The sequence below is a fragment of the Lagopus leucura genome, unplaced genomic scaffold (genome assembly GCF_019238085.1).
Source record: "Lagopus leucura isolate 7727_CA_CO unplaced genomic scaffold, USGS_WTPT01 Super-Scaffold_1, whole genome shotgun sequence".
Classification (NCBI taxonomy): domain Eukaryota; kingdom Metazoa; phylum Chordata; class Aves; order Galliformes; family Phasianidae; genus Lagopus; species Lagopus leucura.
The window spans coordinates 4,234,902-4,249,889 of record NW_024962250.1 but is presented as its reverse complement, the minus strand read 5'-3'; positions in this window follow the sequence as shown (position 1 = coordinate 4,249,889).

Here is a 14,988-nt window from a genome sequence, read left to right as displayed (position 1 = left end):
CTGGTCCCACCATACAAATGGAGCTTTTTAATCATTTCTGATGACTCAGGGTTCAGAGTTGATCTCAGTGAACCTCAGTAAAGTTAGCAGTACTGAAGTCCTTTCCTCTATCCTCATTAATTTATATAGTACCAGAATATAAATACATTGATATTGTAATGCATATGCTGCTCAAAGGACTCAGGAGTTTTAAACTTGAGTTTTTTTGAGGGTGGGAGTGCTGACTGCTGCTTAGTGCACAAGCTAGAATAAGGATATCCACACTTGATTTCAGCATGGATTTCAGCATTCAGTCCCTTAATACTTTCTCCGACCTTGAGCAAATCATTTTAACTTTCTCTGCTGATCTTTAACTTCTCACATGTATAGTGAGAACCTTGTAAGTTACAGTTAAGTGCAAAGCATTCCTTTTCTTCATGAAAAATATTCATAACTTTGCCAAGATATGGATACTAAAGACAATTTAAAGCCAGTAGACAGCAGGGCTTTGCTCACATATTTTCTCTCATCTCATCTATGAACGTATGGTTGTTTGTTGTTCCAAAAGGGATGGGTGATAAAGAGAGGAAGATGTCACGTTGCACAAACAATTTGCATTTCTTTGTCACGGTGCTTCCTCCCATAGCTTGAGTCCTAGGCTTGAGTCACTTGAGTTGCTTGAAGTGCCAGTAAACTTGGTTTACCCATCACTGAGTTCTGGGAGCAATTTCTGCAGAGGTCTTTCTGCCTCCTGTGAGCAAAATGGGTCAGCACTTTTTAACCACAAAGCACAGAGTGCAACGTGTCTTTGTAAATGGTTGGAAGTCTGACAGCTTACAACAGCTGGGAACCTACCCCAAAATGTTGAGCAAGTTGAAAGACTACTTATGGTAAATGGTGCTCAAGGTTTCCTCTTCCCTGTGGGCTCACTGATATGATGCTATGGAGGCAGGTAGCTTAAAAATCACAGATAATATTTTCATTGGACATGAATAGCTTTCTCTTTTTGGAGTTTTTCCATCCTGTGAGCAATGGAAGGGTTTGAGACATTTCCTTCCAGAGCAAGACAGGGAAGCCCAGCCCATTACGTGCATTGAGTTCAGCATGGCCGTCACCCAGAGTACAAGAGTATCCACGTCCTGTGAGTGTTTGGTGCAATGTATAGATGTGGTACTTAGGGACAGGCTGGGCAATATTGTTGGTAGGTGGATGGTTGGACTAGAAGATCTGAGAGGTCTTTTCCAACCATAATGATTCTATGATTCTATGATTCTAATTTCTGACAGCCAGTAAACAAGCAAAATCCATTGAAAGTACAATTTGATACAGATTTACACCTTTCTTGAAGATTCAGTTAAGAGGTGAAAGCTTTTATTTTATTACATAAAAAAATGAACTAATAAGACAAATCTACTGAAAAATAAGTGCCAGATGCCTAAGTCTGATGGCTTCCTCTTCTTAAGCTTTTGAAAATAAAAGACTCTAAACACTTCTTTTATCAAGGCCTCTTAAATGGAATAATTTAAAGGAAAAACAAACAGCAATTGCATGATTGTAAAGCAAAATTAGCATTTTGCTCAAAAGGAATGGCAATTAGCAACGATGACATTGTGATTTATACTAATTGAGATTAAGTCAGACAAAATGGCAACATTAGTAATCATTTGAAGTACTGTATTACTCATACTGTGCTTTGTAAACATCTCTCTTGAAATTAAAAAGTAATTAGTAGCATTTTAGTCATTTAATTCACTATAATTAGGATTTTAGGGAAACTACAGTCCTGCTGATAGAAGCCTTTAAGGTTTTGAATTGAGGGAATGACTTTTTAAATTTTTTTTTAACTCAGCTTTTAGTGGTGGTTCACCTTCTGTGGTTCTCCAGTCCACAGAGGAAACTGGTCTCATTGGCAGTAATAGGAAGGTATTCATTAGGGATGGCCTGGAACAGACATATTCATCTGCTTAGTGCAGTGACATGAAATGTCTTAGGGAAATGTTTATAGGTTTGTTTCTTCAGAGGCTTTTTTTTCCCCTCCTTTTTGTTCTTTTCCTATCTCACCACCACATTTTACCAGATAGAACACAAGCTTTACAATTTGAAATCAAGCTACCCAATCCACCATGTTCTAATAACTTTAGAATTAGATAAAACAAATTTACTTCTCTTTCCTCAGCGTGACAGAACTACTGAAATTCTTCTTTGTTATTCTGAAAGGTTGCCTTTGAAATAAAACCCAGCTACAAAACATGTAAAAGTTTGCTGCTTTTGTGTATAGTAAATCAACAACCACAACATACAGTTGCAGCCAACTTCAGAAAGATTTATTCAGTAATGGATTAAATCTACTCTGCTACTGTGTGCCTGATCCATCTGTAACAATGTGCCTCTCTTGAGCTGCAGGGCTTTGTATAGAGATGTAATGCCGCAGACAAAGGCTTTATGATCTATCAGGGTCATTCCTCAGGATAAAATATTTGATAGTTAGCATATTGATAGTGCATTGGAATTAATGAAGGCAGACATACTGCTTTAATTGATACCATTTGTTTCCGTAATCACTACTAATTCCACTGTCCAGATTGCTCTACTACTTCCTCATGCTCCATTAAGGCACTTCCTTCTGCTGCACAGGTGTTTGTTTTTTTTCCTTTTTTTTTTTTTTTTTCTCCTGCTAAATACAGGAGAAATAGTAATTGGACAGCATAGAGGAGAATGGGCCCAAGTTGACTCAGAGCTTGAAGATCTTTGCGTCAGAATGTCTGCATCCTTCATGAAACCAGCACTCACATATTTGTCAACATGCCATTTAACCAAGGGTTCAGCTTTTCTCCAGTGCTTGCTGGCAAAAAATGCCAAACACGTTCAGCACCTGCCAAATACACGCAAACACAGAACAAATAAATATGGAAGTCAATGCTATTGGAGTACTGGGAACTCACCTGAAAAGCCACAGATTAATGACGTTACTAGTATGAGGGTAAGAGGGTTGTGAATCTCTAAAAAAATCCTATTTGTGTTAACCAAAAAAGGTAATTTTTAGTTGGAATGTGGTGATAGTTTTATAGGAAATACTAATGTTCCCCTTATATTTCATTCTTTGAATAATTTCTCTTTCTTTAGAAAATGTATTTATGTCAAACCAGCCCTTCTTGATGTAAGCAGAGCTGAATACAGTTCCTTAAGAGAGAGGTGGAGACAGTTCTGAAGTCAGGAGCATTTCTAGGTCAGCCATGACTCTTCACTTTATACTTCTGTCAAAGAAGAAATACGTGCCATCTGTATTCCAGTCAGTGCACCAGTCTCTTTTGGTTAGAAGTGAATAAGGCTCCCAAGGTAACAGTTATTAGAAAGAGACTGGATTGTGCTGTTTCCATGTCACTTTAAAACAGGCCAAAAAAAAACAAAAAACAAAAAAAGAGCCTGAAAGAGTTCTAAATATGGCTTAAGAAGGACATATATTGGCAGAATTTGGGTCTTTAAGGAAAAATAGAAGAGTGTGCTGGTTTTGAAAAACACTGTCTCAAGAACTGAAATACTCTTCTCAGACTATAGTTATTTCCTTTGCCAATTTCTGAGACTTCCAATACGTAAAGCTTTAATTTTTGTTACATATAAAATTTACTGATAGTCTATTAGACAGTGTGAGTAATCAGCAATTACAGTGATGTTAAAAATTCTAAGCCAGGCAATTAAACTTATTACTACAGGAGCGCGGTCTCTGTACAGGTAGCAAAACATATTAGTTCAGAGTAATGACACCATGTAATGAGTATGAAATTCGCTGGATAATGATGAAGAATTCACTTCTGTAGCTAATCTCCCTTTCATGTCACTTAGCTGCAATTACTGATATCAAAAGTTTTATCCTTTACATAATGACGCAGTAGATGAAAAAAGAAAAATTAATCTCACAAATTTAGGATACTTATTTGGGGACAGTCTTGCAACCTGATTTAGGTTTCTAAAAAAGCAACAGAATGAGTATCCCCATTCTGAGAATCTTTTTAAGACCTTGAATAATTTAGATGATTAGGGCCATATGGTTCTGCCCTAGAAATTCAGAGGAAACAAATATATGGATACAGTGTGAAGTATTCGTCTAAGACCAACAGCCCCAGTAAACAATACGCTGACTGCTGGTTCGGTGTATGCAAAACAGATCTGTGCTTTTATGTCTGGAGGACAACTAACTTCCTCAAAAGCTCTGCCTTCGCTTATCTGTCTGACATGAAAACCCATCATGGAAATGGGGAAATTTCTCATCCTCCTTGGACAAAATTTCAAATAAGGAATTAAAAATGAATCTGGAAAGTTTGGATACATAGTAGTCCTCAAAGTCAGCTACCGGCCCCAAGCTAAGTTATAAGCTTCAGAAGGTTAAAAAAAATAATTCTATATTAACTCCTTCTATAGCTATACTAAAAAAAAATTAAAAAATAATAATAATAAAAAAAAAGCTTGAAGAATCTCCTATAACAAAGAAATCATTTTGTAGAGCTTGTGATTGGATTTGAGCTCTCCTTCAACGTGCATGAGCTTATATGAGATCCAAGAATGCATAGAAAAGGATGGAGGTCCTTTAAGAAGCCTGTCCTATCTACTACAGAGTAATATTTTGTTATTATCAGTGAACTCTGTTTTGTTCCTTTATAAAATAAATCTCCACCATTTGAATAGAACTACTGATACCAGTACAGCACAATTCAGCTAACTAGCATCTCTGCTCTGTTCCCAACTCAAAACTTTTCTCATAGTTTAGGAAGATGGGATTGCCTTGTTAAGGTGCCACAGACGGCAGATGAAGAAAACCTGTATTTCATCTCTTTAAAAATATATTTTCTCTCTGTTTTTCCTGACCTTTTCTGTTCTGCTCAAAGTCATTGAGGCACGTAGTGATTAGCTGATTGACTAGCATGAGCAAATTTGGTGCTTGCCTTCTATTTCTTTTAGTTCTCAGAACAAATATAAGTGTTCTTGGAGAGAACAAATCATTCCTGCTTATCTTCAAAACACAGTAAGGCTTTAAGCCACTTCTTTACCTGTTCTCCTGTTCACCCAAGGAGAGAAAAGGCAACATAGGAGAGTCCTCTGATGGACACCTCTACTGACAACTAGAAGGAGGCAGAGGAAAAAGACGAAGAAGCACTTTTGTCTTTGTTACTGTGCTCTGCTAAGAAGGTACAGCTATTGAAAGAAAATGTTCAAAGATCCAATAGGATGACGGTCAAACAAAAATCAGTGAATTACAGAAACAACACTCATACTTTTCACAAACTTTTCTTGAGAAGATAAAAATTGGAAAAACAACAACGTTGTAAAATTCTTGAATGTACTACTGAATACTGAATAGTTTTTGAAAGTCTAAGATAAAGTTGTTTAGAATATCTTTTCCTAGCCAACTATTCCTCCCTAGAATCTCACTTCTTGTTCAGTTCTACTGCATCACTTTTGATTTATCACCAAGTAAAGTTGGGGAAAAATGAAATGCAGTTCCCGAGGCCAGAATCAATACATTTTTCAGTCTGAGAGGCAATAGAGTAAAACTTTGGAGAAAACATGTCATCAAAAATGTGTGTTTGAATGGCTTGCTTATTGTGAAGTACATTTTCATCTTTAAAGTGTTTTTTTTTTTTTTTTTTTTTGCAAAATGCACTAAAAAACTGGAAAAAAAAATTGTAAGACTGCAATGCAATTTTTAAAAAGAAAACTAGCAGATTTTAAGAAGAAGGAATAATACAGAAGGAGAATATTATATGAGTGTTTTTAGGAAACATTTCCAAATGTTTTACTTGCACCTATACTTAAGCTATTAGAACTAGAAGTGTATGTTTGGAGGCCTTTTAAAAGACCTTTGTGTGGTAAAAGCACAGCACAAGTACAAGGTGCAAAATCATTCTTCAGTGATTTTCCTCCCACGCCTTGAAGTAACTTGTCTTTTCTAGATAAGCACTTCCCTGGACATGACATTAACAGTAATATTAAAACAGAGATATCAAAATTTATCCAATACAAATTCTGCATCATTCAAATCTTCTCATACCTTTGCATTTCACAAAAAAAATGAAGCCACTATCTCATTCAGGTTCTGCTTTCTTTTCCTTCAGCATCACTAATTCCTTATAATACCATCTATTTACAGCAATCTTCTATGTCTCCTCTTGTCCCTCCTTCATCTTTTACATATACAGTGCACTTTGAAAGCACTGTCAGAACTATTCTTGGATCTTATCTCAGTTACACTTGAGAACAGTTTCACTTCTGTCAGGATCGCAAACACTTCACCTATATTGGTTTACCTGCTTTCCCATTCCAACTTATCCATGAAGCAAAACAAAACCACTCCAACTTCATTCCTTTTTTTTTTTCTTCCACGTGTTGCCTCCAGTATTTGTTTTCAGATCAGAACTTTATAACAGTATATATATATTTTTTACATTTTTGTAAGCAGAGCCAGGAATACTGTAAGCTCTTATTAAAGAATAAAAAGGAAACTGAAACTCAGTCTTCTTACATAACTGAGAAAATATAAAACCATGAGTTTTAATTGCTACTCCACAGAGGTAGGGAGAAACTAAAATTGAGCTAAATTCACTAAAGTAACAGTGGATTGATTTGCCAGAATGTGAGCATGTGTGCACATATATGTATCTGCACGTTTTCCATGTCTTCCACTCACTAGTGATTACAAAAGTGGAATTCAAATCCATATGCTAGTTTCTAAAGGAAATATATTTCACATACTAGTTGTATTTTTACCACTGGTGAATTTTCATTTCAATCTGGATTAAATGTATCACTGAAATTCAATGTGATACTAATAAAATCTTTGGTCACCAAGTCACAGTAACTACTGATATAATGGAGTAAGGGGGAATTCAAATCAGGTCAACTCTTTTTTTTTTTTTTCTCATTGATGGTAATATGAAAAATAGATGAAAAATATTTAGATCCAAGCTGGAGTTTGGAACTATGGAAGTTTTTTTAAAAAAAAAAATCAAGACATTTTTATGAAACTAAATGAACAGTAAAAAAAATGTAAAAATCACCACATATGTATATAGCATAATGCCATCATAAATTATAAAATCCTAGAAAAATGTGAAATTCCAAAATGCTTTTTTTTTTTTTTTATGTAACAGAGATGAAAGAACAATAAATCTCAGCTTGAACCATATCGAAATGAAACATTTTTGCTTTATTTTGACTACATCTATACTGTCCTTGTGACCTACTTCATGGTGTAATTGTTGTCTCCTCCAGCCAATTACTCCAGAGCAGCATGCATCCATGCTACTCAGGGGATGGCCAGTCCCTTATAAAATTGATTTGGACAGCACTCGGCACATTACTGGCAAAGAACATATTCCAGAAGCTACTGTGCCTACTCAATGCAAACACCCGTAAGTATGCCACACTTACCATCTGTCTGCCCTCGTGTGCCACGTGTCCACACCATCAAGCTTGAAAAACAGCCATATGGAGCCAAATGCTGCTCAGTGGTCCTGGAGACAACAGGCTGCTCCTTCAGTTGCCACTGATGCATGCCCTGTGTGACATCTTGTCAGGTCTCTACTAAGCTTCCGACAATCGAGGTCAGTCTTAGTTACAGGATATTAATTAAGCTTCCTCTTTCAGAAATACCCCTGAAGAAGAAACACATGCAGCTGTTGGTTATGTATTGAGAAATACGATGTTGCATGGTGGCTCTGGGAACCCAAAACTAGACACAGCACTTCTGAGGTCGCCTTCTGGACTACTGAATGGAAGGATCGCCTCCCTTGGCTTGGCTCTTTGCTGCCAGGATGTATTGCTGGCTTGCATTCAGCTGTCCACCAGGGTACTCAAGCCCTTTTCTCTATTCCATCAGCCTCATCCTGCACAGGGACTTATTTTCAATCTTGTAGCAGGACTTCAGATTTGCTCTGACTGAACTTTGTGAAGGTCCTGACGTCATTTCTCCAGTCTGCTCAGAATAGTCTGTTTTAAGTCACACACAAACTCAACGAAGACATACTTCATCCCATTATCCGGGTCATTAAGGATACAGTCCGAGCACTGGGTCCTGACAGATGTAACCTACTTTTGGTCACAGGCCAGCAGCTGTGCCACACAGTTCCTTCCTTTTGTTTCATATGCTACACACATTGGTGTTCAGACATCTGAAACTCACCCTGACCCATGCTGCTTCTAAAACAGACATGTGAAAGCCTGCCTTGCCTAGCTGTGCCTCTAGACACACCCGTTCTGGTTTTCGTCCCCTCATTCCTCTTTACCTTACAGTACCCATTTCCTGGCATATACGAAGTCCTTTCACTAGGTCAGTAAGCCTGTTTGCATGCTGACCAGTCCTCACTCCTCAGAAAGCCCGCTTGCGACGCCTGCCAGGTAGCTGACTAACCGCATACGACGTCTTTTTTTCCCCTTTTTTTCCGACTTTTCCCTGCACGTAAAACCTCCCAGCGCGGCCAACGCACGGGCCGATGATCACGCGCGCAATGCCTCTCCGCGCGGACCAAAACGGCGCGAGCCCGTCGCCTCAGCCCGCGCTGCACCTTCCCACCCGGCCCCAACCGCACCATCTGCCGCTCGCACGCGCGCATCCCGCACGCGCATCCCGCACAGCCAATCCCGGCGCCCGCCCCGTCCCGCTGTACCTCGGCGGCGGTGCTTCTTCCCCTCGATGCCGGGCTCGCTTTTTTTTTCCCCCGCGGGAGGCTGCCGGTATGGGAGCCGTTGAGTCCGAATGGTTGTCGAATGCCCGTAACCTGGGAGCAGCGCGGAGGAGCCTAACGGAGGTGCGTTCTGCTGTCCGAGACGCCCCGAGAGCCCGCTTCATACAGGGTGGGGCTGTGTGAAGGGAGGGGCTGCACCGGGCCTTCCTCGTGGTCTGGTCCCATCTCCCCTATTCTGGATAAGAGCTCTTGGCTCTTGAAAAGTCATGTGTTTCCCGTGTTGGTAGTCACCCTTATGAACTGATGAATGCTTTGTTGTTGAATCTTCCAGTTTTAATTTTACAGTTTCAGTCCGGCAAGCACTTTTGGTATAAGACAGAAGTGCCCAGGCATTTGCAAGTCTCACACATTTGTTGTCCAGCAGCTGAGAGAGACAACGGCAATTTTTAAAAAGAAATCTACTGCACACTTTGATTTTGCTGATAGCATTCCCAACTTCTGGGCCCAGTTAAATTCTTACCTCTGGTGATGCTTGCTTGAATCCTCAGTCGTCACCATCTGAAGAACAGAATGAAAGGACTGTAAATGATCTGATTGAGTCTAAAGATCCCTTAGGAATTGTAAGGGTCACATCTGTTTCTTCAGGTCTTGGTGACTAACAGCATCATAGGCCAAAAACCCATCTGCAAAAACTGCCTTGATGTCATACACACTATTTTGCATTTTACATATAATTTTGTTTAACCTTATAAATGATGTTTCTACATTTTAGTCTCACAGCTACTGTCTTCAGAATGGCTTCTGTGCTGTTAATGGTCATGTGCTGCTATTACAAACTCCATTTTACTCAGAGTTTGCATAAATATTTACTTAGTGTAAAATCATCCCCTTAATTTGCAAAACCTCACAATCCATCTACAATTGAAAAGTCTGTGATTCTATACCAGTAAATAGGGTTGGTTTTGTGTATAATATTTTGCTTGAAATAAAAAAAATACAATAGAAAGGACGAATCAAGACATTTAAAAGAAGCATGGAAGTTTAACGCCTCCATAAATTAGGGAAGTGCACTAGCATTGGCTAGAGCAGTTAGTTTTCAGCCTAGGAGCCTATCTGCTGCTCTGTTTTGGATTTGTGACCAAAAACAGTGCTGATAACAGACTGATTTAGCTATTGCTGAGCAGTGCTACACAGAGCCTATGGGAGTTTTCTATTTCTTTCACTGTCCTGCCAGCAGGGAGAACAGGAGCGCACAAGTCTTTGAACAGCTGTCTGTATGGTGGTGAGCTGCCTGCTGAGGTTCATCCACAGCAGTTTTCTGAAAGGTGCACAGAAGTTCAACAGCTCAGTAAAGTAGGAATCCACACAAGATTGGACCTCAGCATGGTAAAGCAAGCTCATCCCCAAAATGATCAGTAATGAAATACCTAATATTGACGTCTAATTGGTTAATATTTTTTTCAAAGTTAACAAGCAATAAAGTAAATAAGGCAGTTAACTTTCTTATACAGAGACTGCAGTAAAGTATCAGCAGAAATTGAATTTCTAAAATACTTTCATTAAAATATGTAATAAGTCTATCATATATTATTCATTCAGGCATTCTTCAAAACAGGAAAGCTACTAGCATACTTGTCATGTTCTGGACTGTTATTCTTACTGTGAATATCAATACTGTGATTAATTGTCCTGCCAACAACTTGCAGTATACACAGGCATGTTTACATTTCAGCAAATGAGACTACTTTTTTAACTTTCAGTGCTTCTCCTTCATGTTAGAGAAACTGCAATATTGGACTTAATGGATCTGTAATTTACTGTGTTTATTAATATTACATAGGAGTTTCGTGCCATTTTTCCCCAGCATGTCTGGCCAGGGATCCAGATTATCTTCATTGGAATTCTTGGCAGGATTTTTTTCTCCATTAAATACTCCATAACAAGGAAATTTCAAAATGAAGTGTTCTTTGGAGACCTCATAGTCTCCAAGCCCTCGTTAAATTGCCATTTATACAATATGCTTCCTAACCACCGGGGTCACTTTGCTGTGAAGGTACAATGCAACAGGAAAGCAGTAAATCTTGGTGAAGATTTCACAACCGTCTCTGGCAATTAAGGTTTTGAAAGACATCTTCTCTGCATAGCCAGTAAAATGAGAATCAAAAGGCAACTGCAGGACAGCCTAGATGAAATGAGCCAACTGCTGTCTTGTATTATTTCACATTGAGAGAAAAAACTCAGGCTAAAGTGAAAAAATGATAGGCATTGTTGTGGTACTCCACTGTGTAGTAACAAAAGATTCTATGGAGTTCTTTTGACCAAGGGAGAAAAATATTTTTAGGAGCTGTTGTTTCATTTCAAACATACAGAATTTCTTTGTCAAATAAGAATTCAGAGAGTGACAGTCCTTTTTTTTTCTTGCTTTTTCAGAAGTTCAGTGTCTGTTGCTGAGGATTCTCTCTTGCTGTGAAAGACATTCATTGAATTCAGTCTAGACAATCTCTTCAGTGTTTCCAATTTCCATTAGACTAGAAATAGGACTGTATTCCCACCCAAATTTAGAAGTTTTCAATCCACTGGACATGCTGACAATTGTTTTGCAGAAACATTGTAAGGCACATTAGAATCTCAGGAGCAGGAAACTTGTGTCTTTTTTTCCCCCAATTTTTGCTCCTTATACTTCTAATACTTAAAAATACTATAGAACTGTGTCAGTGCAACTCTGCACATCCATAACCTATACCTTCATCCAGGTCAAACTATGTATCTCCCATCCTAAACATGGATGTTTAAAAAAGCTATTGACTCCTCAGAGCATGCAAATTTAAAAAGTTAAAATAAAATTTGCTTTTTAATCATTTTTAATAATAGTGTTGCATTTTAAAGTAAATTGATTGTGTAATTAGTCATCTTACTCTGCAATAACAAAAGATTTTTCCTAGATCATGCAATACTTAATAATGCAGCATCATTTTGAAGTACAGATAATGTTAATGAATCTTATGTCTTCCTGTATGTTGTTACATTAGGAAACAACGTCATGCATATGAGAAAGAGGAACGTGATATTTTGTTGTGTCACTGAACAAGTTGCTAGTTAGAAACCTATATATGTCGAAGAACTGGTTGCAGTGTAAAACTGAAGCAAGAACTTTTTCATATGGCTCCACCATATACTACTACATGCCTCACTTGCATGATTCATTACATGCATACACACATGTTCCTAGTAGCAGTACTGCATTTGAGCTACATTTTGAGAAATGCTTCAGGGCTAGGAAAGGGTTCAGCAAGAAACAAAAATAGAGTAACAAGGACATGATAAGTCATATAATGTATGTGTTAAGTCTCGCAAGAAGACTATTTATCAGTGCTGGTTTCAGGATAGATTCTGATCTGATTGAAGTACTATCACTCATTACATATTCTAGTTCTTAAAAATCTAGTAGGAAATCAGCATTACACTTAGTATTTGCACCACTATGGCAGTACACTTGTGGTAAGTGGCACATTTTGTGACACAAACATCAGATGAGACATTTTATGTACTTGAAAGTAATTGATACTAAGTGTTGTGAAAAGCAGGGTACTGCATTATATAGAAAAACACATGATGTGGCATTGAGTTCCTATTTTTATCTTTTCCTACAACATAGATAACATATAGTTGTATTTCATATTCCACTTTACCAGGAGCAATGCCAATATGAAACATCAATATGTGATGCAATGTAAATTTCAAATTTCCAGGCTGTTCTGAAGATGAAATTTTATATGAGCAATTGGGTATTCTTCCTGTCAAGGCTCTGAGTGCTCTAATAGACCTCAGTGGCCATGAAGACCTCACATATTAAGAGACAAATACCACACCCTCTCCTCATGGCCTATTTAAGCTCATGCTTGGACATTCATTCTTTTGTTCAAATATGCTGTAGGCACATCTATCTCCAGCTCACAGCCATTCCTCTAACTGATCATGGACGAATGTCAGTGATCCAGAATCTGACCTATAGACTGATTTATAGCTTGACTTCAGACCTGCTTTGTTGCTGTAGACTTTTCTGGCAATCACTGGACTGTGTCTGATCTTACCTACTCTCCCTTAGACCTGACTTTTGCCAGGAAGTCCTCTGCCTTGCCAGCTTTGTTACCATGCTCAGCTTCCCGTCCCCCTAGGGAGCAGCCAGACCATGCTGCATCCTGACATTCACATGCATTGCTTTGTCAGTTAAGACTTCTCAGAAAGTGCTGAAATACATGGAAAAGAATGTATTAATAGATATACCACCCATAGAGTCACATGCATGACATGACTGCCCTTTCTTTCCTTAAGTTTAACTAATTTGCTATGGCTCTGAGTAGAAACTAATTAAGTGCCCATACGATGTTTCTATGGCAGTCTTCTCTCTTCCTTGTTCTATCAGCATGCTGCAGTGATGTATTAGAGCATAATAAATATACTGCAGCATTAACTGGAAATAATTAATTGGAAAGAACACAGTTTGATTCATTCTGGTGGTGTTGTATTGATCATTTATTGACGTTTAAAAAATAAGCTATCATTTAATTAATTCATTTTTTTCCTAGACACCTTTACAATAACCTCTTCACGTGCTCAATTCAGTAGTTTGAGTTCTTTAAGCTCAGTAAAATATATCAGAAAAGACCCCTAAGGCGGTTCTCTCTATTCTTTTTTGAGTTGGCTTTGTATACAATATGCTGTTCTAGAAAAGATGCCTTGGAGATGGAAAACCAAAAAACGATAGTCTAACCCTATACTTTTACATGCCTGCTTTGCTTATACTATGGACATCCCATCCTTCCTTCTTTATTCTGCTGGCTCTGATTGTTGAATGTTGCATCGTGTGGCCTGGAGTATTTCTTTAGTATGTTGGTATCTGCTGTCCTGCCTGTTCCCTCCCTACTTCTTTTACACCCCTAGTTTTGGTGCCGGTGGGGTAGTGTGAGATGCAGAGTACCTTGGCTCAGTAAGCCCTGTCTAGCAATAACTAAATCGTCAGTGTTATCCATATTTGTGTCACAAATCCAAAAACTAGTAGTGGACAGACTACTACACTGAAATTAACTCTTGCCTAGTCTGGATCAGTGCAGGAACAAATGAATTGCTTTCTGATATTGATGATTAAGTTGGCTGTTCTTGCTGCTCTCGTAACGTTAGTGTGCGTGTCATCAAAGTAAACTGAGTCAATTTTAATTCTGTTTCTCATTCAATTTCTCTTCTATAGTGTGAATATGCCACGGTATGTAAAAATTGAACATGTTTCAAAGGTTCCTAAGCTGCTTTTTGTCTCATGCCTGCAGGATAACCTCCTCCAATTTTTGTGATTTTGAAGGTATTATTTACAGTAAAATGTAATCAACAAACGATGTTCACAAATTTAAATGCATTCAGTGCTTTACTCTGGCATAATGTCAATAAATAAATATTAGTTAAAGTGCAACAGAATCAATTCAGCATGGGATCAGAGATCAGAGATCATGCAGAATGCAGTTATAGTAATAAAGCCTTGTATTTACAGCTACTTCCATCCTGTTTTCATCAAATGAAAATGCTGGGGCTTATTCTGCTTTTGGTGAATTCCTGTGCTTAGTTCATTGATCTGAAAGTTCATATTGCAGTGGATATACTTCACATATGCTTATGTATCATGCTTATTTGTATTACCTGGCAAGTGTACTAGAGTTGAATATCAACTTGCAGCTTTTACAGTCAGTAACTGTCTATATGATGTTGAATTACAGCATAACAATTACTCCTTTCTTAATTCTGAAGCATATAATGAGACTATCAAAGCAAGAATATATGTAAACAAACAAACAAAAAAGTTGAAACAAATGCTTTCCACTGGAGCAAGACAGCCTAGACTTTAATATAACTGCACAAAAAGCAGTGAGAATTTGCACTGGGGAAAGCTACAAAGAGTTTATTATTTCAGTGCAACACTTAAAATGGTAAAGGCAAAACCAACAACAGCAACAACAAAATAGCAATTACTATTCTTTGTGGAAAGGAAGGGAAAACTAGATTTTTGTTTTTTTCTCAAATCTCTCCTGTCCAAGGTGAGTAGGAGATACAGACTTGTGTGTAAGCTTGAGTACGAATTAACGTTATAGCATGGGCACGTTCTTTTTAGCCAGTTCATCTTGTACACTGATGAACTCTGCTTTACACGACAAATAATAAGCTGGAGCTATGTCCCAAAGAAGCATTTCATTGTTAATAGATGTGTTATGAATATGAATACTTTTATTTTTCCTTTTAGACACTATCAAAGGCAGGTCACAGCCACAGCGTATATATGCTCTGAGTCAGA